Consider the following 24937-nt stretch of genomic DNA (forward strand, 5'->3'; position numbering starts at 1 on the left):
TTAACTCAGGAGAAGAGCCCCCAAAATGTTCTGAGAGAGGCCATCACCACTCCCCAGCTCTTCCTCCAGGAGAGGCAGCTGAACATGTTTTCTAGACCCACAGGGTACACCCTCCCAGTGACACTTTCTCACTGTTGCACACAGGTTACCCAGGCCTCTTTTGAGGGCCCTTTACATCACCAAATCTGTCTTCCTTCACACACAGACACACACATGTCTTCTTGTCACCGTCTATGGCCACTGGAACAAACACAGGCACTCCCCACCCAGAAGTGTCAACAGGGCCTCCTGAGCCTTCTGAGGACTCTGGGAAGAATCTGTACCTGGAGGGTCCATCTCCCTTCCAGGGAAATTCTTGGCTCATGGCCTCATTCATCTACAAAGCCAGCAAAGGCCAGGTGAGTCCTCCTCATGTCCAGTCATGTCCCTGGCTCTTCTTTCCAGCCTCTCTGTTCCACTGAGAGCTTTGGGACTGTATTGGGCTCAGCTGGATGATCCAGGATCATTGCCCTAAAGTCAGCTGAGTATCGGCCCCTGGCATCATTCCTGGTTCTGTGGATTTTGACTTGGGCATCCTTGAGGGGCCATTGCTCTGCCCACCACTCCATCCTCAAGACCCAGCTTCAGGTCTTTCTCCTATACCAGCCTCCATAGACCTTAATTTTTAAAAACCCAGATTCTAGCTACAGTGACATATTTAACAAAGCACATTGAACATCTTTTTACTTATTTATTTTAAATTTGTGTGCATATGTGTGTGTGGAGGGGTGCATTCACACACAATTGTGAGTACAGATATCAACAGAGTCCAGAAGAGGGCATCAGATCCCCAGGAGCTGGAGTTAGAAACAGTTGTGAACTGCTAGACATGGGTGCTGGGAACCCCATCGGACCTTAGGTGATGGATCTGGGTAGATGAGAACAGCTATGAAGAACACAGTCTGCTGGGGATCAGACATACAGAACAACGCGTTCACTAGGGAGCAATGTCCCTACACCAGAAAGGGGGTTGGCAGAGCTTGCTTCAGCAGGACGCAGGAGGCTTTGACCATGAATGGACAGAGGCAGGCTGTACTAAATTAAAATCAAGAATGTGTTCATGGGACTGGAGAGATGGCTCAGGGGTAAGAGCACTTGTTTTCAGGAAGACAGTAGGTTTGTTCCCAACCTCCAAGTCAGGCAACTCATAACTGCTTTCTCCAGCTTCAGGGAATACAACACCCTCTTCTAGCCTCTGAAAGGCACACACACACACACACACACACACACACACACACACACACACCATAAATAAAAATAATAGAATATGAGCTGGCATTCAGAATGAGGGAGGAGACAAAACTGAAGAGGCAATATGTGGTCTAGAAAGAGCGTCTAAGTCAGAGATGGTAGGGAGTGCCTGGCATTCTATCTCAGCCAGAGGTGGTAGGGCATGCCTGGCATTCTATCTCAGCCAGAGGTGGTAGGGCATGCCTGGCATTCTATCTCAGTCAGAGGTGGTAGGGCATGCCTGGCATCCTATCTAAGCCAGAGGTGGTAGGGCAGGCCTGGCATTCCAGCACTCAGGAAGCCGAGGCAGGAGGATCGGGAGTTCAGCCTGAGCTACACATTGACACTCTGTCTCAAAAAGAAAAAGAAAGGGGGCTGGAGAGATGGCTCAGAGGTTAAGAGCACTGACTGCTCTTCCAGAGGTCCTGAGTTCAATTCCCAGCAACCACATGGTGACTCACAACCATCTGTAATGAGATCTGGTGCCCTCTTCTGGCCTGCAGTCATACATGCTGTATACATAATAAATAAATACATCTTTGGAAAAAAAAAGAAAAAGAAAAAGAAAGGACTTCTACTCAGAACATGTTTTTAAAATTCCCGTGAGTCAGTAAGAAAAAAACAAACTGAGCTTGGATACAGCTCTGGGGTAGAGCCTGTGTTTAACCCAAGCAGGGGCCCTGGGTTCCAGAGCCAGCACCATGAGAGAATGATAACACCCCATGTTAACCTGCATGTGCTAATCCCTGCACTTCCAAGAAGAATCCCTGTGTTCTGTGGACTTTCTCTCTGGCCAGGCCCCAGAGGCCAGTTCATATCTGAACTCCCTTCTCAGAGCGCGCCCAGCTCAGCAGTGCCTTGACTGTTGTGGTATTAATCATCCTGACTCAAAGGCCTTCTTCGGCATTGGTTACCAAAGAGTCCGTGGCCATTGTTTCTGTCTCTAGTGCAGTCACTGTGCATCCGTGGTCTATTCCCTCCAGCCAGGCAAGAGTTCAGGATTTTTTTTTTGCAAGACTATTTATTTGCATAAAGCTGACCAACTATGGGGTCATTAATGGTCTCAAAATATCTTCGTGAGGAGAGGGACACAAAACAAATGCCAATTTTGAGTTGACCCCTCTTACTGGAGTATCAGCATTAAGTCGGCTTAACCTACTAAGCCCTGATTGCATAGGCTTGTCCTCAGCAAGCAAGAAGGGAGAAAGGGGGAGGGGGAGGGACAAAAAAGGAAAAGAGAGAGAAAGAAGTGAGGGAGAAAGGGGAGGAAGGGAGAGGAGGAAAGAGGAGAGGAAGAAGAAAAAAAGGTTTAACAGCCACGATGCTAAGAACAGCCTAGAAACCTGGTGAAAATGGTCAAAATCGCACAGGTTAAAGCTGGCAATAAGGGGATGTTGCCCGCTCCCCAGAGTGACTAGAATCATACAGTGACAGCTCGGGTGCCGGGGAAGATGTGGAGCGATCCTCGCCGGCACTCTGGCAAACCAGGTGGAACCTCCTCTAAGCCAGGCAAGCCAGCTGCTGGGCACACCCCAGAGCAGTGAGGGCAGGAAGCCCACAACGACTGGCCACAGCTACATCCACACACCCCAAACTTCAGACCTGAGGGCCAGGCCCAGAGCTCAGCTGGTAAAGCTCTTACCTAGGTCCAAAGCCCTGGATTTAGTCCCCAGCACTGCATAAGCCAGGCAGACTGGCACGTCCCTGTAATCCTAGAACTCAAGAGACAGAGGCAGGAAGATCAGAAGTTCAAGGTCTCGCTTAGCTATGTTAGTGAGTTCAAGGCCAAGCTTATATATAAGACTCTGTCTCAAAAAAAAAAAAGTCTTTAGGGGAAATAAAAAAAAATCACAAGTTTCTCAGATAAGAGTCAGTACAAATACTGCGGTGGTTTGAATGAGAACAGCCCCCATATATCTGAGTCTTTAGCCACCCAGGAGCAGTTATTTGAAAGGAGTAGAAGGTTTAGGAGGTGTAGCCTTGTTGGAGGAAGTGTGTCACTTCTGGAGGTGGATTTGAGGTTTCAAAAGTCCACCCCAAGCCCAGAGTCCCTCTCTCTCTTTCTGCCTACAGATCAGGATGTAGCTCTCAGCTACTGCTCCAGCATCTACCTGTATGCCGCCATGCTTCCTGCCGTGCTGATAAGGGACTAAACCTCTGAAACTGAAACCAAGCCCCAATCAAATGCTTTCTTTTACAAGAGTTGCCTTGGCCACAGTGTCTCTTCACAGCCAGAGAACAGTGACTAGGACACACAGCAAACATCAGCAAACCCACCATGACACAATCATGTGTTAAGACACTGCGGTGAATAGAACAGGCTGCTCTGTATTCAACCACAGGGTGGACCTCTGACACCGGGCTGAGGGAAGGATGCAGACAGAGACACCAGAGTGACAGACTAGCTCCTGTGAAGGTCAAAAGAGCGCTCCTGTGGGTCGGGGGTAGGGATGAGTGGGAATCGAGACCACTGGATACACTAGGTTTCTTTCGGATCTAAAAGCCAGAAATAGGAAACGCTGGCCTTGCTACGCCGAACCGGGGCAGTCTGTGTGTCCATCTGAGTGGTGTGGAAGTAGGCGTGTACGTGCACAGAAAAGCCATTCTGTTGTTCACTCCAGTTGACAGGACACAAAAACACAGTGAGGTCCACTGTTGAAGGCACTAGTCAACCAGGGGCAGATTAGTCCTAGGACAGCAATGGAGACTGTGTCCCAGGCTGCAGGTGCAGGGAGGGCTTCGGGTGCCTCACCTGGGAAAAGCAAAGAGAACATCAAAGCTTATAGTTAATCCCAAAAGATAAGGAAAGATACATTCATTCTTTCACTGAGCACAGGACCACAGCTTATCAGGGTGTTCAATACCACATGCATGCATTTGTGAGTGCATGTGTGTGTGTGTGTGTGTGTGTGTGTGTGTGTGTGTGTGTGTGTACGTGTACTCGTACACAGTGGAATTTTTTTTTTCCAAGCTGGAAGCACCTACCAATAAAAGTGGGATTGCTTCAAGCTGGCTAACTGAGGCATATCAAGGTCCCTAGAAGAAGGTATTCAGAACTGGGGCAAAACTTACCCATGCTGCAGGGAGGACCTTTGCCCTGTTTCCTCAGCCCCAGTTCTCTTTTACTGGATCCATTTGTTCTATTTGCTCAAGGTGGACTTGGATGATAATTGACTAGTCGATAACATTGCCCCATCTATTTCTCTACTCTTAGAGAGGAAACAAGACAACTCTGATATGCACCTGTGTTTATTTGTAGCCTAAAATTCACAACTGTCAAGGGCATCATTAGTTCATTTATCAGATGCTTATTAAATACCCAAAGTGTGCTAGATATCATGTTCAGGCACGCCTGCAAAATGCATCAAAGCAATGCAGAGTTAAGATAAAGGTAGAAGCCAGGCAGTGGTGGCGCATGCCTTTAATCCCAGCACTCAGGAGACAGAGGCAGGAGGATCTCCATGAGTTCAAGGCCAGCCTGGTCTACAAAGCGAATTCCAGGCTGGCCAGGCTGTTACACTGCAGAGAGAGACCGCAGAGGTGTGGAAGTCACTTGTATTTATTATCAATGGGAGTGCCTAGAACAGCCCAGGAAAGATTAGCTCTCCCAGGTGAAGGGATTGTAAGCATAGGTAAGAAGCATCTGTGATATTAGGAACTATTGCCAAGAAATACCATTTTACCGAAAATACAGATTTTGCTGGGTATGCTGGTGCACACCTAAACCCAGCACTTGGGAGGTGGAGATAGAAGGATCCAGAGGGATCCAGAGTTCAAGGTCATCCTCAACTACTTAGTGAGTTAGAGACCAGCCTGAGCTACATGAGCCCCTGTCTCCAAAAGAATACATATATACATGTATGTGTGTTTAATATAAAACACATAATTGTATGCTTAAGTTTTAGTATGTATGACTCACACCAGGGTACTTATCATAGGCACAAAAATCCAGGAGGATGAACCTAGCACATTTTGGGCCAGGCCTGGGAACCACATACTCAGAAACTTCAATTAATTCCAAACATTGTATCCCTACTTATGCACAAGTAACCAGACATACAGAAAATCTACATCTCTAGCAGGAGGACAGCTTGGGCATCTTGTACCGACAGATAAGTTACTGAGAAAGAGAGTCACAAACTCTAAGCTCTTCCCAAGAGTACCCTGGAGCCCACCAGATACTGACACTGGAATTGTTTTCAAGCAATCTTTTTTTAAAAATTAAATTACATTTTCATCAGTAATTTTTTTGTGTGTATGTGTAGGAGGAAGCACATGCCATGGTGTGTGTGTGTGTGTGTGTGGTGTGTGTGTGTGTATGTGTGTGTGTGGTGTGTGTGTATGTGTGTGGTATATGTGTTGTGTGGTGTGTGTGTATTGTGTGTTGTGTGTGGTGTGTGTGTGTGTGTGTGTGTGTGTGTATGTGTGTGTGTGGTGTGTGTGTATGTGTGTGGTGTATGTGTTGTGTGGTGTGTGTGTGTGTGTGTGTGTGTGTGTAGGCCAGAGGACTACTTGTGCCTCGTCTTTTGTCTTTCTACCATGTGAGTCCTGGGAACGCAGCTCAGTTGTCAGGCTTGGTGGCAAGCATCTCTACCCGCTGAGCCAGGACATCAGCCCTTCAAGCAATCTTCGTTCCAGAACTTGTCAGCATGTGGTTGCTTGTGCCCATAAGAACCACTTACCCTGCTCTAAGCCAATCTACTCACTGGTGAGCTGGGCTGAACACCCTTCTTTAAAAGAGATCCGTGCTTCGGAAGGCACCAGCTGCTGTCCCCTGGAAGTGTGCATCTGAGTTTGGTTCGGTTTTGTCTTTTTTGTTGCTTTTCAGGGTTTTAGAGAGTCTGATGTTGTTTGGGGTGGTGTTAGGTGTCAGGGTGGTTGGAGGGGTTTGGTTGGGTTTTTTTGTTTGTTTGTTTGTTGAGTGAGGGTCTCTTTATGTAGCCCTGGCTGTTCTGGGGCTATGTAAAGCGAGTTGGACTTGAACTCACAGAGATCCTCCTGTCCCTGCCTCCTGAGTGCTGAGATTAAAGGTGTGTGTCACCACACTTGGCTCAGGGTGTTTTTGAGACAGGATCACTGCCACTCAGGCTGGCTTTAAACTTGTCATACAGTCCAAGCTAGCCTCCAACTTTCAATCCTCCTGCCTCAGACCCCAGTGACACCACACCTGGCAGAAACCACATTGGAGCAACAGTCAGAGGCAACTTCAGTGTCCCTGTGTCACCTGGAGGAAGGGGCCATGACTCAGCCCATCACCTCCAAGTCTGTGTCCCCAGGTCAACTTTACTGTTGCCTGGTGGGTCTTCAGTGAGTATGCCAAGAACAGAGCACAGACACCCTGAGCAGAAGCTTCTTCTGTGTTCCCTCCATGACTCTCTCTGCACTTACAGGGCTGGCTGCAGTGCAGCTGGGGACTTCCCACCAAAGAGTCCTGCAAGGAAGGATCACAAGGCAGAAATGACATCCAAGTTCAGAGATTGTGAGGGACCCATGGGCTCTAGAACTCAGTGCAGACAACAGAGAGCTGATGTGCTGAGTAGACTTAAATGCTAAGAGCAGCAACTAAACTCTGTAATTCCCTCTCTCCCTCTCTTGCAAAACATTTGCTTGGGCAGGTTTTTGTTATCCCCATTTGACAGATGGAAAAACTGAGGTTCCGCAGGCTAAAGCCTTTTGTCTTCAAATCCCACGCTCTCCACTCATCCACCGTGTTCCACTCAGGGGATGCAGGTGCAGCCCAGAGTGCAAAGGTGTAATTCACACCTCTGTTTCCTCTTCCATGAAGTGAAAGCATTGAGCTAGTCAGGTCTCAGGTTTATTTTAGATCTAAAAGCCTCAGCCTGCTCAGGCTTGCTGGCACATACCTATCGTCTCAGCACTCAAGAGTCAGAGGCAGGAAAATTGCAGGTTTGAGGTCCCATCTCAAAACAATAAAATAATGGCTGCAATTTAGTGAAGCCTATGGTTGTATGTAAACATCTACAAACTGAAGAGGAGCCAACCAGAGACCAGGTAGGGAGAGGCTGGGTGCAGGACATGCATGGCTGACGAAGACAAGCTGGTCATTTCCTTCCTGGCAGTCTTCTCGTTCTGTGCTCTTCACCCTGTGACTCGCTCATGCAAATAAATGCATGGTCACTTGGGAGCCTAGAGACATGTTCAAAGGACACCTGCTTCGCCTCTGCTCAGGGACTGCTCAGAAGTCGGGCTTGGGGCAGAGTGAGTGGGTCCACCTGCTGCCGTGAAGCTCCTTTGCTTCTGCTGACTACAGCTCTGGATTTCTCTGGGAACTCGGGGGTTAAGAATGATCCCTTCGTAAGACAATTCCCAGGGACTCCTGTTTAGATGCAGGCGGATGGAAACCTGGTGCTTTAGGGGAATTGTGAGCACAGGGAGGTCACGAGCATGCGTGCTGTTCATCAGAGCTAACCTGCCCTTTGCTGGCTGGAACAGGACAGTAGTTCTTCCAAGCTCTGGAGCTCAGATTTCTTTCTCCCCCGAGTTTCTTCTTGGCTCTGATGACCTCGCCATTGTGTGGACTCTGTTATTAACTATTTCAACATACAAGTTTCCACAAACGTCTCCCACAGCTGCTAATTGCTCACTGCACACCTGTCAGGAGCAAGGTCCTTTTGGTTTTCCTGCAGTGACACAACAGTTAGCCTCCTTCAAGGACCTTGAACCTGTTGGGCATGGTGGCACGTACCTGTAATCCCAGTATTCCAGAGACTAAGGCAGGAGAATTGCCTCGAGTTCATAGTCAGCCTGGGCTACAGTGACAGACCTTCTCTTTAAAAAAGAAAAAGAAAAGAGAAAACCTACATCATAGAAAGCAGAGTGGGACTCTCATTCCGTGAGTCAAGGGGTAAAGATGATTGACACCAGGCCTGATGACTTGTGTTTGAACCCACACGACGGAAGGAGAAAACCAACAAGAATTCCAACAAGATAAAAGAAACTGAAGACCATATTTGAATTAATCCAGATCAAAAAATTGTGGTGGGGGGATTTTTTATATTTAAAAAAATATGATTTATTTTCTATCTAATTATGTGTCCGTGTGTGTGTGTGTGTGTGTGTGTGTGTGTGTGTGTGTGTGTGTGCAGTGCCCAAAGAGGCCATAAGAAGGCAACAGATCTCTCTGGAGCTGGAGTTATAGGTGGTTGCAAGCAGCACAGTGTGTGTGCTGGGAACTGAACCTGGGTCCTCTGAAAAGGCAACAAGCACTCTTAACCACTGAGTCATCTCTCCAACCGAAAAAATGATTTTTAAAGAATGAAAATTATGCGCCATCATTTATAAACACAGACTTTAAAATCTGTAACAAAATATCAGGAAATCAAGTTGGACACCCAGCTTGTACAGTGACTGGGTTGAGGCTACACTAAGGGTGCAGGAAGCTCTTCTCACAAGAAAACCTGCGACCACAATACAATATGGTAGGTGGCTCACAACTGCCTGTAACTCCAGCACCCTCTTCTGGCTTCTGTGGGTACTACACTTACATGCAGATACACACAGGTAATTTTAAATAAATTTCTTTTAAAAAGCTTAAGATGAAAGAGCAGCAGGATCGGCTCAGAACCTATCCTACTGGGCATGTGAAGACTCACACATGACAGAGGAGTGCTTGACATCAGCAGAAGAAAGAAAGACTGATTAATCAACCATGTACTAGTCATGGGGAGATTCTTAAAGAACAGTTCATACCACACAACAAACACACGGAGAAAGATCTAAGGACAAACGGCAGTGTGCCGAAATCCTTAGGAAAGAACATGGGCCAGCAGCTCTAGAACTTCAAACTAGGAAACACGTTCTCAGACAAGAAACACTCAAGAGTGGCATAACCCATGAGGGAAATCAGCGACATGTTAAGGCTTCTGTACTATTAAAAAAGAAAAGAGAGGGGTTGGGGATTTAGCTCAGTGGTAGAGCACTTGCCTAGCAAGCGCAAGGCCCTGGGTTCGGTCCTCAGCTCTGGAAAAAAAAAAAAAAAAAGAAAAAGAAAAGAGAAAGTAAACAAGACCCTGACCTGGAAGCTATTTCCAACAAATAGTATAAACAGACTATTATCCCAAAAATACAAGGATTCCCACAAGCCAGCAAAACACATCAAGCAACTAACTGGACAAGCACGCAAAGGGTACAGATGAGGTCGGGAGAGACGGCTCAGATGGTGACGGCAACCGCACACACCCTCATGACCTGAGTTCAAATCCCAAAGGAGAGAACTGACTCCTGAGAAGTGTCGCGGCTCCCTAGCTTTGGGTCCTGGACTACAGTAAGAGCACGCAAACTGAGCATGCGCACGCATGCATTCATCTCCCCCCCCACACTTCTTGGCTGTCATGTGACCAGCTGCTTCAAGTTCCTGACCGGTTGGCTTCCCCACCACAATGTGCTGTAACCTGGAACTGTGAGCTGATAGTGCCCCCTCTCCCTTGAATTGCTTGTGTCGGGGTACTTTATGAGAGCAACCGGAATGACTAAGATAGCGTGTTTCATTCCTCCGAGGGAGAAGTGGCTAAGTCATGTGATTGTGTGTGTGTGTGTGTGTGTGTGTGTGTGTGTGTGTGTGTGTGTGTTGTGTGTATGTGTGTGTGTGTGTGTGTGTGTGTGTGTGTGTGTGAGAGAGAGAGAGAGAGAGAGAGAGAGAGAGAGAGAGAGAGAGAGAGAGAGAGAGCAGATCTTCCCACCTCAGTTAATATAATCAAGACAGTCCCCCACAGGCCAACCCGCTCTAGATGACCTTCACTAAAACTCTCCTCCCAGGCGATGTGACTTTGTGTCAAACTGATGATTAAAACTGACCATCACATATGTCCACACACAAAAACATACACGGCTCTTCCCAGTAGCTTTTTTCATAATAGTAAAAAAAAAATAGAAATAAACCAGTGCCTAGCAACGGATAAATGAATAAACAAAATGTAACATAGTCACATGATTGGTTAATACTGACTGTCGACTTGACAGGACCCAGAATTGCCCAGGACACAAACCTCTGGCAGGTCTCTGAAGGAGTGTCTAGACTGGGTTACCTGAACAGGGGCGACCCCACCTGACTGTGGGGGCACCATCCCGCAGGCTGGGGGCCTGGCCTGGATACACAGAAGGCCAGCTGGACAGCAGCAGTCACTCCTCTGCGAAACCTCTGCAGGTGGCCAGACCTGTGGACACACTGATGTGCTACTGCCTCCCTGTAGGAGTCCTACTGGCCACCAGGCTGGGTCTCAGCACACTGTTGGGGCAGAAATTGAGGGGCATAAGTGAGGTGTCCTTAAGGGCCATCACAGGAGCACACATGGACAATGTTGGAGGCCCGTTAGGAAAGTCACAAGAGCAGCTGAACGTGAGGACCGTGAAAAGGAGTCACAGAGGCAAGCAGCCCTCACCAACATCAAGGTATGGAATCATCTTGGAGGCCCATCTTCCCTGGCTGCCAATAGGGCAAATGAACGCATCATGCCATTCAGAACATTTTCCTATGGCAGTTGCTCTCCCCGACTGCGACCCTGGGAGTTTCCAAAGAAGCAGTTCTCTGTCTGGCTCGTGGCATCGGGCAGTGCCTCGCCAGAAACTTCACCCACGGGACCTCTCCCCAGTGCAGGAAATGTCCCCTTTAACACCCCCAATTCTATATGGTTTCAATCTTGCTGTAACAATGAACACTACACAGATTCCACATAGAAAAAAAAAAAAACTGAAAACTCAATCTCCCTAAAAGCCAAGCTTTCCGGGTGTCATGTGGGTCTGCCTTATGACTGCACTAAGACGCACGGAGCTGTGCCCTCCAGATGGGGAAATGCCATGGCAGATGGACTGTCAATCAGGGTGAGTTCTAACCAGCAGTTGTGGGTCTGGGATGGAAAACATATATGCAGGATTGTGGTTCATTTTCAGTGACTGTGTCTCTTCAGAAACTTAAGACTGGGCCAGGCATGGTGGTGCGTGTCTGTAATCCCAGCACTTGGGAGGAAGGGGCAGTAGGGCCAGGAGTTAAAGGTCATCCTCAGCCATAATAGGGAGCCTGAGGCTAGCCTAGGCTACATGAGACCATGTCTCAGAAAAACAGAGAGAGAGAGAGAGAGAGAGAGAGAGAGAGAGAAATTACAGCGGTGCATCAAACTGAAATCGAACCTTGCTTTCCCATCTCCAAAGCTACCGAACTACATACACAGTCTTCGCCCAAGGCTTCCCACTTCTCTATTCTGGTTTTTACTTGAAGAAATTTAAGAATTATGTCATCTGAAAACACTGAGGTCACTGCACCCTCACTCCGCAGACACTATCAGCAAAAGACAAAGTCGGAAAAGGAGAAAAGCTCACGCAAGGCCTGTGAGACAGACAGGTGGCCACACAGCTCTGAGGAGGTGACTGGAAGCTGAGACCTGAGATGGGAGAGAAGTAGGCTGTGGGAGCTGAGGGGCCAGCACCTCCAGCACCCTGAGCTGTATGGGTGAAAGTGCCTTGGAGGCTATAAAGCCCCTGTCTGCTGTGACCCAGCGGTGGCTTCCAGTGTCTCAGGAGAAGTGGCGAGTGTGGAGGCAGGGGGGTCAGACTTGAGATGGGTTCACACAAAACCACCCAGAGGAGCTTTGAAACGTCATCCCCAGCAGCGAGGGATTTTCCTCCCACCGAAGCAGACTTGTGTAAGGGACATGCTGCTATAAGAGAGCTGGGAAAGGTCATGTGGTGGTTGGTGGTATCAGCTTAGCAGCATCTAGAATTGCCTGGGAGCTGCCTCTAGTCATGTTCATGGGGGTCATAGGTTTTGTTTGGGGGGGGGGGTTGGTCTTTTGTTTTATTAAGACAGGGTCTCTATATAGAGACCTGGCTCTTTTGGAACTTGTTACATAGACCAGGCTAGCCTTGAACTCAGAGATCAGTTTGCATCTGCCTCCTGAGTGCTGGGATTAAGGTATGCCCCACCATGCCTGGCTTGTGGGCATTATCTTGATTGCATCAACTGAGGTGGGAAAACTGTCCTCCTGTGGGTGGGGTTTTTCCTGACTAGGGTCCTGGATCCTATAAATGGAGGAGGCCAGCTAAGGAGCAACATGCATTCATTCCTCTTTGCTTCCTGATTATGAATGTAATGTGGACAACTGCTTTCAAGCCCCTGCTGTCATGACCCCCCTGCCATAATGGACTGTTCCTTGAACTGTGAGCTGAATAAAGCATTTCTCCCATAAGATGCTTCTGCTGGGTACTATATAAGAGCAATGGGAAAGTCACTAAGACAGATGGCAAACCAGTCCTGCCAGGGGTTGGCTGTTACGGAATCCTGAGAGTCAAAAAGACACCTGTCAGTCCTTGCTGTAATCTAATCCTGAAGCTTTGGGGGGAGGGTTCATCATCTTTCTATTTGCAGTTTTCTGTTTGCAAGTGTGTAAACAAGTTATGGCAGAAGAAGACATGTGTGGGGCCGAGGAGAAGCCTCAGGAGACAAAATGTTACAAGTGTGAGGACCAGAGTTCACATCTCCAGACCCACACAAATGCCATATGGGCACGGTAGCCTGTAATTTGAGCACTCTGAGGAGGAAGACGGGAGATTCCCTGAGCAAGCTGGCGGCGAGCAAGACTAGCTGTATTGGAGAGTTTGGGGTCCCAATTGAGAGACCTTGCCTCTCTATATAAGGTGCAAAGTTATTGAGGGAAACACAAATATCAGTCTTAGGCCTCTGTGTTCATGCACATGCACAGGTACACACATGCACATATATACACACACACATGCACACATACCACACAGAGACACATGCAAAAAGTGGAAAAAAAGTATGAAACGATACCCATTTTTGACGACAAAGGTTAGGAATTTTCTAGCGAGTTCATAAGGTTCCCTCAGTCCTCATGGCTCTCAAGCCTACGTCACATGTGCAGAGAAAGGCTTTCAGGGAGGTGCACCCTGCCAGATCTGACAGGTGGGGAGCCCACCCCGAGACGTGACTCTACAGAGTGGTTGAGGGAAACACTGACATCAGTCTTAGGCCTCTGTGTTCACACACACACACACACACACACACACACACACACACACACACACACACACCTGACCAAGACAAGGATGACAAACACACAACAGGAAACAATCAGGAAGCAAGAGAGCCCTCCTGACCTCATCACCGAGCTGCCTTCCTGGGCACCAAATCTTCCTGCCTTGCCAAAATGGCAACCTCCAGCCTTGTGGTGCAGTGCGGCGGGTGCCAGCTGAGAGGTGCCGCAAGGTGCCAGCCGGTACAGTGGACTTCAGAGACTAAATGTGAGCAGAACGAACGTAGAACGGGGTGTGAGGACAATATCGGGCTGTGAGGTGGGTCATCCTATGTGCCAGGGTTGGTTCGACTGATCTGGCTGGCTAGGAGGGTTCCTGCTTCCTTCCTCCCAACGGCTCCATGTGTGTCCCTCTTGAAACGGTGTGCTTGGTGGAGGAGGAAGACCTTCCCGGACAGAGGAGGACAGATCTTCCATCATGGGGCATGGAGAGAGCTGTGCTCCCCTGCTGGAATCTTCAAACAATCTCTCCAGGGTGTAAACTAACAAACAAATTTATGTTAATAAGAGTGGAGTCTTGCAGGGGGGTGAGTGGGTTCTGATACTAAAGTGGGTTTTACCCTTTTGTTTTCGCTTTTTAACAATGGCTTTTGGGAAATGTGCATTTCTGGAAAGCTTTGTAGATATTAGTCAGCGCACTAATCTGGGCAGCCACCCTGTGCGGTAGACACTGCCGTGTGCTGAAGGTGAGAAAATGGAGAGCATGCAGTCACCCAGAAACAGAGAGGCCTCAGAGTGCAGCGCTGGGTCCTTGGATGCCTAGGGTTCGAGCCCCAGCAATAGCGCCGCACTGCCCACTCGGGTGTCTACGGTCTGCAGAGCCAACGGCTAAAGGGCGAGACCTCAGTGTTGGAGAAGGTGATCCAGCACACAGCGAAACCCTCATCTCCACTGCGACTTACCCCAGCCCCCCCCCCCCCCCCAAGTCAGGAAACCAGATCTTTCCAATGAGTGACAGTCTGGAGGGAGAGGGTGGGAATTCTGCCCTCTCCCTGGAGTACAGTTGTACTAAGTGAGTCCTCTGTGCTCTCCAAAGGGATGTTAGAAGACAGTGAAGGGGTTGGGCTGTGTGAGTGTCTTTGTGTAAGCCTGCACACATGATTAGACAATGAAGCAGAAAATATGCAGGGTGTCTTTACCTCAGTTTTCCAGCGTCCCTACAAACACCTCAAAGGAGACCTTGGTAAAGTCAGACCCTCAAGGGCACAGGGGCCTTCGTCCAGCATGGCTGCAAAGAAAGGCAACAGGATGACAGTCCCTACCCTGAAAGACACAGGACATCCTCAGCACTAGGAGACACTGAGGGAAGCCATGACTTCTCAGGAAGTGGCTTGTCACAAGTGTGACACAGCCCTCCTGGTCACTGTCCCCAAGAAGCCTGGTCACTGTCCCCAAGCAGCTGAGTTCACACATGTCCAATGTGCCACTCTGAGCTACATGTATGTTCCTTACCTTCATTTTTCCTTGTTTGTTTTTCTGAGACAAGACCTTGATTTGTAGACCAGGCTAGCCCATCCTCTCCCAGCTGAGCATTGAGACTGCCAGCGTGTTGCTATACCTGATTGCACTGCTTCTTAGAAAAACATTCATCCATTTGTCGTATAATCAAGGTGGTTTTCTGTGTCACATTTACCTTGAATAAAGTTGTCACTTACCAAGGGCACGATGACCTGCTGCACATGCCACCTTCCATAGACCTCCTGAAATGGTTCTTGGGGTACAGGTCCCAGAGGTTGGGGTACACTGGTAGGGTATGTCCAGCCTCATGTTTTTCGATCCACTCTGTGTTTGCCTTGAGTAGCAACATGTGGCTTCTCTTTATTACTTCTCAAAACTCTTGCTTCAAAGATGCTGACTTGGCAGGCACTCGAGCAGGGAGCTGGGCTCCTCTTGCTGATCCCAAGCCAGGCTGAGCATGACCTGGGAGATGGGCTTCCTCTGAGTCACACGAACAAGGGTGACTGCGGGTCACTTATGTTGGGAAGACATCATGCCACGTGACATTAGCCAAGCAGAAGAGCAAATGCTGGCTGGCTGGGGTGCAATGCAGTTGATAGGGTGCTCGCCTAGCACACACAGTGTCCTGGGTTTGATCTCCAGCACTATGTAAACAAGGCACAGTGATGCATGCCTGGAACCCCAGCACAGCAGACTGGGAGCGGGAGGATTAAAAGACCAAGTCATCATCCTCTACTTAGGGAGTTAGATCACCTGGGCTACAAGACCCTGTTTAGAAAAAGAAAGAAAAAAGAGAAAACTGAATACTATACCATTGCAATGATTCACGTACTGGAAACAGTGAATTCATAACAATAGGGAACCATGATGGGGGGGGGGGGGCGTGTGTGTGTGTGTGTGTGTGTGTGTGTGTGAGGGCTGTGGGAGCTGTGAGAGCTGGGGGGGGATGGGAAGGCTGGGGGCACTATGAGGACTGTGAGGGCTGCGGGGATATTATTTAATGGGGACAGTTTCAGTTAAGTATGATAAAGGGTCCTGGGACATGAGGTGGCACTGGCGTAGCAATGTGAGCGTGTGGAACAAGTGCCATGGAACTGAACTAAAACTGGCTGAGATCACACAGCTACGTTAGGCCTGTGTTACCAGAAAATTAAAAGCATTTCAGCTACAGAGGGAAATAGATCGTCTATGATATTTAAATGGCAGGCATTAACATCACTGTCCTGAAACACTGAGTCAGCAGCCACCAGGGACCGCAGGACAGGAAAGCAAAACTACTATTTCCTGGAACTTGTGAAAAGCGTCGATAAATTTAGATGTGAAAGTATTTCCTCTCTGTTAGAGAATGGAAGGACAGCACCATCTGTCAAAAGCTCTGAGGATGAAGAGAAGAGCAAGGTCAGGTCCCACGCGGCCCTGCACACCCCCTCTGCACCCTGATCTTCGCCACTCATTCTTTTAGGGCAGCTCCCTAGTGAAATTGGTTTTACTTTTTATAAAGATAAAATATTAATGTAAGGAACTTCCCCGATGTATAAAGACATACGGAAGCAGAGAATATCTTTCTAGAGAGTCAACTGTCCAATATATATCCTCTGATGATGGTTTTCCAACTCCCTTGCTGTGCTAATGGATGGAGACAGGTAGAGTAGATAGGGTGATGAGGGAGAATGAGAGAAAGAATGTGAGAGAGAGATGGGAAGAAAGGAAGAGAGACGATAGATAATAAATAGATGGTAAGTAGATAAATGATGATTGATAGATAAATAGATGGATGGATGGATAGATAGACAGATAGAGAGACAGATAGACAGACAGATAGATAATATACTAAAATTTATTGCATTAAAAAAATCAGATTACATTTGCCTATTGGCCTGGTGAATGACCATGCTCTGTTCTATGTACATAACTGTCCCAAAGACTGCTCACTGTCCCACTGTGTAAATAAACCAGAATTCATTGACCAGTCCCCTAATATCAGACAATGTCGCTCTTTCTGGTTTTCCCTACAATAAGTAACATTCCAATCATCCTTGTCGTGTGACTTCACAAAAGTGTCCAGGTGCTTCCTGCCATCAAGCCCCAGCTCCAGAGTCTGTGTCACCTCGTGTGCATGCTCTGTCTGTGTCACCATGTGCACGTGCTCTGTCTGTGTCGTCACCATGTGCACGTGCTCTGTGTGGAGACAGCTGTGCTCTCAATATCTATGTTTCTCCAAGATTCGGAAGGATGGCAGAAGCTGCCCCCCTCCCCAGGTGAAGTCATGCAGATGTGGGGCCTTCGGGAGGGGATTAGGTCATGGAGAGTAGCACTCTATGCCCAGAATCCTATGAAAGAGGCCTGAGAGGACACTGGTGCTTCTTCACCCATGTGAGGACACACAAAAGACATTTATTTTGGAAACAAACAATGACAGGATTGGCTGGGGTGATGTTTTCGTGGTCCGTGACTATACTGGAAAAACATGGGCCACCCTTTAAACTGAAGTGTGAACTGATACTTAGAAAGGAATGCTAGAGTGACTGTAGGAAATCTGGCAAAGTTAGACTTCAGGACAAAGGAAAAGGCTGAGGACAAAGAAACTAAAGGATGATGGTTCAGGGCAAGCTCACTGGGAAGCTGTAACAACCATAAACATGTACACACCTAACAATAGTGCTTCAAAATATATACACAATGGGAGGGAGGAAAGTGGGCCAATTATAAAACTACGCTTAGGGAGTTCACTGCTTCTCGCTCCTTAACTGATAAAGAAACACACACAAAGTCATTGATGTCTTAGTTGCTTTGCTGTGGCTGTGATAAGACACCATGACCAAGGCAACTTATAAAAGGAAACGTTTGATTGGACTTAGGGTTCCATAGGGTTAGAGTCCCTGATGTCAGGTCAAAGACATGGCAGCAGGAACAGCTGAGAATTCACATCTCAACCACAGACAAGAGGCAGAGAGCACACTGGGGATGGTCTAAGACTTTGGAAACCTCAAACGCCACCCCCAGTGACACACCTCCTCCAACAAGGCCACACTTCCTAATCCTTCATGAACAGTTCCAACAACTGGGAACCGAGTATTCAAACATATGAGCCTATGGAGGCTGTTCACATTCACACCAGCACAGAAGACCTGAACAATGCTAGCAACTTGCCCCAACTAACATGTGTAGAATATTTCACCCAACAAAGGCAATTGCTTTTCAAATTTATATGGATTTTTCTCAAGACAGACCTTATCCTGAGTCACATGGTTAAGTTTTAAAACATTTAAAAATAACTCCAGGCCTGGGACCCCACTGCTCTGGAGGTAGAAGCAGGAGGATCAAGGGTTCAAGGTCACCCTCAGCTACATAACAAAGTTGAGGCTAGCCTGATCTACATGGGATCCACCTCAAACAAACAAGCGAACAAAAGAAATCCTGAAATCATATGATGTATGTCCTCTAAGTGTAAGTTAGGGGATTAAGTGAGAATCAATGACAAAAGGGAATTTAGAAAATCCCCTAAATATTTGGAAATGAAGCAACATACTTCTCAATAATCCCTGAGCCAAAAAGTCAGTCACAGGGGAAACTGTAAAATGTTTTGAGTGGAATGAAAATGAAAACATAACTTATAAAGATGTGTGGGCCTCGAGGAAGCCAGTACTGAGAGGGAAGTTGGCAGCATCCAAGGCTTGTGTTGGGAAGGAGACTGGTTTGAAAAAAACGCCTAAACTTACCCTCCAGACACTGGAGAGAAGCACAAACCAACCCAAGGGGAGAAAGGCAAGGGGACTAAGACATAAACAGGAAAACTGGAAACAAGAAAATCCATGACACCAAAGGGGTGGTTTCCTGTTTTCCGTTTGTGCTGCTTCAGGTTAAACAGGGCGCTAGGTATGTTAGGAAGAGCTGCCACTGGGCCACAGCTCCAGGCCCCGAGAGCCTAGGAAGAGCTGCCACTGGGCCACAGCTCCAGGCCCCGAGAGCCCATTCTTTACAATAAATCAAGCCTGGTGTGTGGCACATGCCTGGAAGCCCAGCACTCCGGAGGCAGAAGCAGGTGGATCCCTATGAGTCTGAGGCCAGCCTGATCTACATAGTGACTTCCAGGCCCACCAGGAGAAGGTACATCAAGAGAAGCTGTCTCAAAAGAAAAACAAAAAAAAAAAAAAGGAAAGAAAACTTTAAAATGTATGACCAGATTGAGGAGAAAGAAAAGAAATAGGTTAGAAATCACCAAAATGAGAGCTGTCATAAATATCCCAGAGGCAGTAGACAGGAATTTACCAACAAGTCTATGGTGCACTTAACAACTTAGATGAAACTGAGCTATTTCTGTTGTTGCTGTTTTGTTTTGTTTTGTTTTGTTTTGTTTTGTTTTTCAAGACAAGGTTTCTCTGAGTAGCCCTGTCTGGAAATTGAGTTATTTTTATACACAGACTAGCACAGCCCAAGATGAAGTAGATGGCCTAAGTAGTCTTGTTTCTATTAAGGAATCCAATAAATATAATTTTCTTTTTTAAATCTTCCAGAAAGAAAATCCCAGGGGTCTAGAGGTAGCTCAGTGTTTAAGAGCACTGGCTGCTGCTCTACCAGAGGATCTAGGTCAGGTTCCCAGCACCCCATGACAGCTCACAGCTGGGGATCTGATGACCTCTTCTGGCCTCTGTGGGAACTGCACATACATGTGCACACACACACACACACACACACACACACACACACACACACACACACATACACACACACACACACACACACACATACACACAAATAAACATTTTTTAATCTTTAAAAATAAAAGGAAACCTCAGGCCCAAATATGTCTTATTTAAAAATTCTACCAAACAAATTAATCCTTCATAAACTCTTCCAAGAAAATGAGAGGAGGGAGCATGTTCCAAGCCAGTCTATGCATGGAAGACCACTCAGAAACCTCACTGTGTGCCTCAGCTTTCTGTCACTGTGACATAATACCTGAGACTGACACTTCAGAGAAAGATTTGAGTTTGTTCATGGTATCAGAGGTTTCAGCCTAAGGCCACTTAGCTACTCCCTGTGGTGAGGCCGGAAGTCATGGTCCATGGGTGTGGTGTGGGAAGCTGCTCATCCCATAGCCAGCAGGAATCAGTGAGAAGGATAGGAGGCCACAGACAGGACACTCCCTTTAAAGACCTTCTAGGCCCCCATCTAGCTATGAATTCGCCAATGGGTTAAACCATTAACGAGGCTGGTGTCCTCATGATCCAGTCACGCTTGACAGCACTCCTAGCTGGAGACCAAACCTTCAGCACACGAGTCTTCAGGAACATTTCATACCACCACAACACTCATGAACATGGACACCATAGTCCTCAAAATACTAGAGGCAACAGCAGCTCGGGGCCAACAGCAGGTGACACCAGGTGGCACCGAGTACTGGGAGGAGTCATCGAGTCAAATTAGAAAATCTTCAGCCAGACGGTGGTTCATGCCTGGAACCCCAGCTCTGAGAAAGGTAGAGGTACAGGCATGCAAGGGCATCCTCGGCTACATAGAGTTTGAGGCAAACCTGGACTACATGACCCTCTTTGAAAAAAAAAAGAAAGAAATGGGGCTTGCCAGACAGCTTGGTCAGTACAAGCATGAGGACCTGAGTTCTTTCTCCAGATCCCTGGTAAAAGGCTATAGCATGACCCCAGTGCTTGGGAGGCAGGGGGATCCCAGTGACTCACTGGCCAGCCAGTATTACCAAATCAGTGACCTCCAGGTTTAGTGAGAGGTCTTGTTTCAAAAAGTAAAGGTGGAGCCGGGTGTGGTGGCGCATGTCTTTAAGAGGCAGATGGATCTCTGTGAGTTCGAGGACAGCCTGGTCTACATAGTGAGTTCCAGGACAGCCAGGGTTACCTGGTGAGACTGTGTCTCAAAAAGAAGGTGGCGAGCAACTGGAGACTCCTGATGTCAACCTCTGACCTCTACACTCATGTGCACATACATGTGAGTGTGTACACACAGAAATGAAAGCCAGCTGTGGGGATTCAGCCCTGTAATCTGATAGGCTAAGACAGAGAAGGCTTACCATGGGTTTGAGGCCAGCATAGGCTACAAAGTAAGTTCTAAGCCAGCCTAGACTACAGAGTAAAACTCAGGAGAGAGAAAGAAACTGAGATAGGATGATTACAGGGTCAATGCTAGCCTGGGCTACACGGAGATACTTGTCTCAAAACCCCAAAGGGAAGAAAAGGAATTTAAGAGAGATGAGAGAGGGGAACATACATTGTCTCTGTAGATACAGAAAACACATTAGACTAACTCTAACAACCACCCATCATTATAAATGCATTCTCAGCAAACCAAGGACATAAAAATATTTCTTCTTTTTTTATTTTCATATGTATTGGAGTTTTGCCTGCATGTATGTGTGAGGGTATTGGAGCCCCTGGAACTGGAATTACAGGCAGGTATGGACTGCCGTGTGAGTGCTGGGAATTGAACCTGGGTCCTCTGGAAGAGCACCCAGTACTCTTAACCACTGAGTCACCTCTCCAGCCCCATAAGGAGGCTTTTTTTCTTTCACGAACTGTTTACTAACTTTTGCAACAGTATGAGTATCTTTTATTACACCCTAGAAGACTAGGATTCAGGGAGGTGGTGAGGTGGCAGTGGTGAATTTGGGTACCTGGTCTCCCAGAAGTACCTGCCGCTCTACCCCCGATTCTTGAATGGTTGCCAAGTGAACTATCCCTCCACTGGAGCTATCCCGTTCCATAACCAAAGCAAGAGCAGTGAATTACAGACATTCATCCTTGGTCATGCCTTCCCGACAGGCAGCATCAACCTAGCCATGGACATATGAGCTCCGGGAGCCTCTAATGGCACAGGATTGCCTTATCATCACCCACCCATAGGAACTGAGTACACCAGCCCTCCTTCTTGAGGATCCCAGTCTACAGTGATGATTCCTGCCATCAGATCTTCTTTGTATAGGTACCATCCCCTTAAAGAGACTGGTAGCTGTGTGTACTAGTGGAGGTTAACTCAGTTCAATACTGTGGAAACCGAGCTGGTAAGTGACAGCCTCAGCTACTGCTTGGGTATCAGCTGCAGAGCCTGAACGGCAGCGGAAGATATGATCATGGATAGGGGTCAGCTTGTCAGTCAGTCATTCAAATGGCTATGTAGGACCCAGTGGTTGTCCTGGAGTCTGCTCCTAGAACCATGCCCCCATCAAATTGCATAGCCATGATCGTGGTCCCTGTGGAGACTTCCTGGTTTTCCCATTCTGGGTGAGAGCCTCCAGCCCAAAAGCCAGTGTAGATCCCCCTCCACGAATAGCTGAGGTGGCTGCCATCTTTTTCTACTGCTGCCACAAAGCAACCCATAAGAAGACTTCTTACCAGAAAAGCGTATTTACTCAAAACCTACAACTTAGTGCTAAAAGACCAAACGCTTTTGCCCTGTGTTCAACACTAAGGCATGGATGTCTCCCTCGTCTGAGAGATCTGAAGACATATGTACACCCCAAAACCTGTGCACAAAGCTTATGGCAGCTTTACCAAATAACCACCAAAAGTCAGAAACAACCCAATGCTCCTCAGTAGGTAAAAAGATAAAGAAATTGGTATTGTTTACGATGGAGCACAACTCAGTGATGAAAAGGAACAGATCACTGGCACGTCAGCACAGATAAACATGGAACACATTAAATCCCGAAAGGCTCCTTCTGTGGGATCCCTTTCCTCTGATGTTTGTGTGTGAAGGGAAGGGGGTAGAGTGTCAGAAGGGACTCGTGTTACCAAGGGACAGCTACGAAAGCTGGGGGTGTGGTTGATCATCTGGACATGCCACCTCCAGGTTACACAGCTCTGTGTGCCTGTTAGAACCTGAAGAGCCCAACCAAGATTACCAGCCTCACCAAGCTGGGCATGATGGTCACGCCATCATCCTACATATTTAAGGCTGAAATAGAAGCATCCTCTTGAGTTCAAGTCTAGCCTGGGGTACATAATGACTTTGAGGCATCAACTCAGAAATGGATGGATGATACATACATACATACATACATACATACATACATACATACATACATACATACATTGATTGACAGGTAGCTGGGAATGCTGGGGTATACCTGTAATCCCAGCTCTTGGGAGGTAGAGGTAAAGAGATCCCTTCAAGGTCAACATTGGCTACACAGAGAGTTTGAAGCTAGCCTGGGATACATGAAGTCTATTTCAAAAACAAAATAAAATAGTGACTCTCCTTACATTAGAAATTTTATAACAAATCTTATAGGAAGAGCTAGCTCCAGATGCATACACTTCCCTGGTCACCTTCCCAGGTGCAGTCTATAGAGACTTTGCATGCTTTTCAAAAACAAAGGCTTATTGGCATTTGTTTGCAACTGTATTGAATTGGTAATTTTCGGAGGACTGAGGTACTTTCAACGGTAAGTTCTCCAGGAGAGTAAGTCCTCCTCAGGGCTCCTGAGTGTGGAGGGCCTTTTGGTCCCGTCCACCCCACCCCACCCCACCCCCCACCCCCGCAGCCATGTCCGCTCTGTGCCGTTTTCCCTACTTCTGTTTGTTGTTTATTTGTTTGGGAATGTTTTGTTTTCACGTTAGTGCCACTGCGAATAAAATCTTCCTGCTTTGATGCTTAACGGCGACCTGTCTCTGAGCCCTCGCCTTATTAGTGGTTCCTCTCAGTCCTGCTCATTACTAATATTAGCTATTACCACTTCGAGACACATTCCCCACCATCCACCGCGGCGATGACATTTCCCTCAGTCTGTCTCAAACTTCCCCTCTCAGATGACGGATGACTCACATTTTAAAAAGCAACCTGGCATTTCTGAGTATCCTCCACATGTGAGAGGCGAGAGGGTTGCTCTCTGTCCTCAGCCTCTTGTTCCCCTGACCTGAAAGCAAAAGACTGGGACATTCACAGTCCTCGGTCACAATTCTCCATTCATGGGCAACTTGGCCAGATCTGATATTTAAAAGAAGAGAAAACAAGGCCCTTCCACACCCCTACCCTACCCTCTACCCCACTCCCGTCTACCCCCACCTCGGGTAAGTCGATCACGTGTTCTCTCTCGGTGTTCTCCACCTGAGCCTATCCTGTGAACTTGGCACTGTGGGGGTAGTTGTGACCCCTGAAGTGTTACCCAGAAGCCAAAAGCACTTACACGAAAACTCCAGGCTGCAGAGGTGACTCAAGAATGTGCCCACCTGACCTTCATGAATGGAGATGAGTGCCATCATCCAGAAAACAGCAAATGCTGGCAATGATGTGAGGTAAAGAGGAACCCTCGTTCACTGCTGGTCAGAACGTCAACTGGAAATCAGTGTGGAGGTGCCACAGAAAGCCCAAATTAGAACTACCATATGACCCCAGCTGTATCATTCCTGGACATGTGCCCAAAGGCCTCTACATCCTGCTACAGAGACGCTTGTTCGTCCATGTGTATTGCAGCTCAATTCACAGGCACAAAGAAATGAAATCAGCCTAGATGTCCATCACTTGATGTACAGATAATAAAAAAATATGGTAGATAAGTGCAATAGAGTATTAATGCTGTAATGAGAAATGAAATACTGAAATTTGCAGGGCAAGATGGATGGAACTGGAACATACATGAAGCAGGTGACCCAGCTCCGGAAGACAATGGTCACCTGTTTTCTCTCATGTGTGGATCCTCGCTTCTAACCGTGTACATGTGGCTTGTGTGAGAGTAAATGTGGGTAGATTCTAGGAAACTAGAAATAGGCCCGTGAGGTGGGATAAAAGGACTCAAGCGGGAAGAGAGACAAGAGAACACATGGGACGTGAGAGTGGGAAGGGGTATGAGGGCGTAAGGGCTCAGCTAGGATGGGGCCAGGGAGATGCAGAGAGGAAGGAGGAAAGAGAGGAGAGAGTCAACCCTAACGAAGTATGTGTGCAGATGCTGCAAGGAAACCTGCTCCTCTGTTAGAGAGACAGAAAGAGACAGACAGACAGACAGACAGGTGGACAGGCGGACAGGTGGACAGACAGGCACAGAGGCGAAGGAGGAAACATGAAGTGCAGAGAGTGGGTGACAGTTAAGGACCGCACAGCTCCTGGGAGGACCCTCGGGCAGGGAAGGGAAGACAGTGTAGGGGAAGCAGCCCCACAGCCCCTCCCCCTCCGCAGATTCAAAGCTG

The 24937-nt window shown here is 47.7% G+C and overlaps 1 pseudogene; it reads right to left on the reverse strand.

Annotated features, from left to right (window-relative positions):
* Positions 1 to 21390: 21390 nt before the first annotated feature.
* On the reverse strand, positions 21391 to 22101 carry LOC128104787 (proteasome subunit beta type-6-like; annotated as a pseudogene).
* Positions 22102 to 24937: the final 2836 nt, after the last annotated feature.

This window comes from Peromyscus californicus, unplaced genomic scaffold (assembly GCF_007827085.1).
Source record: "Peromyscus californicus insignis strain IS unplaced genomic scaffold, ASM782708v3 Scaffold_8__1_contigs__length_139910024, whole genome shotgun sequence".
Classification (NCBI taxonomy): Eukaryota; Metazoa; Chordata; class Mammalia; order Rodentia; family Cricetidae; genus Peromyscus; species Peromyscus californicus.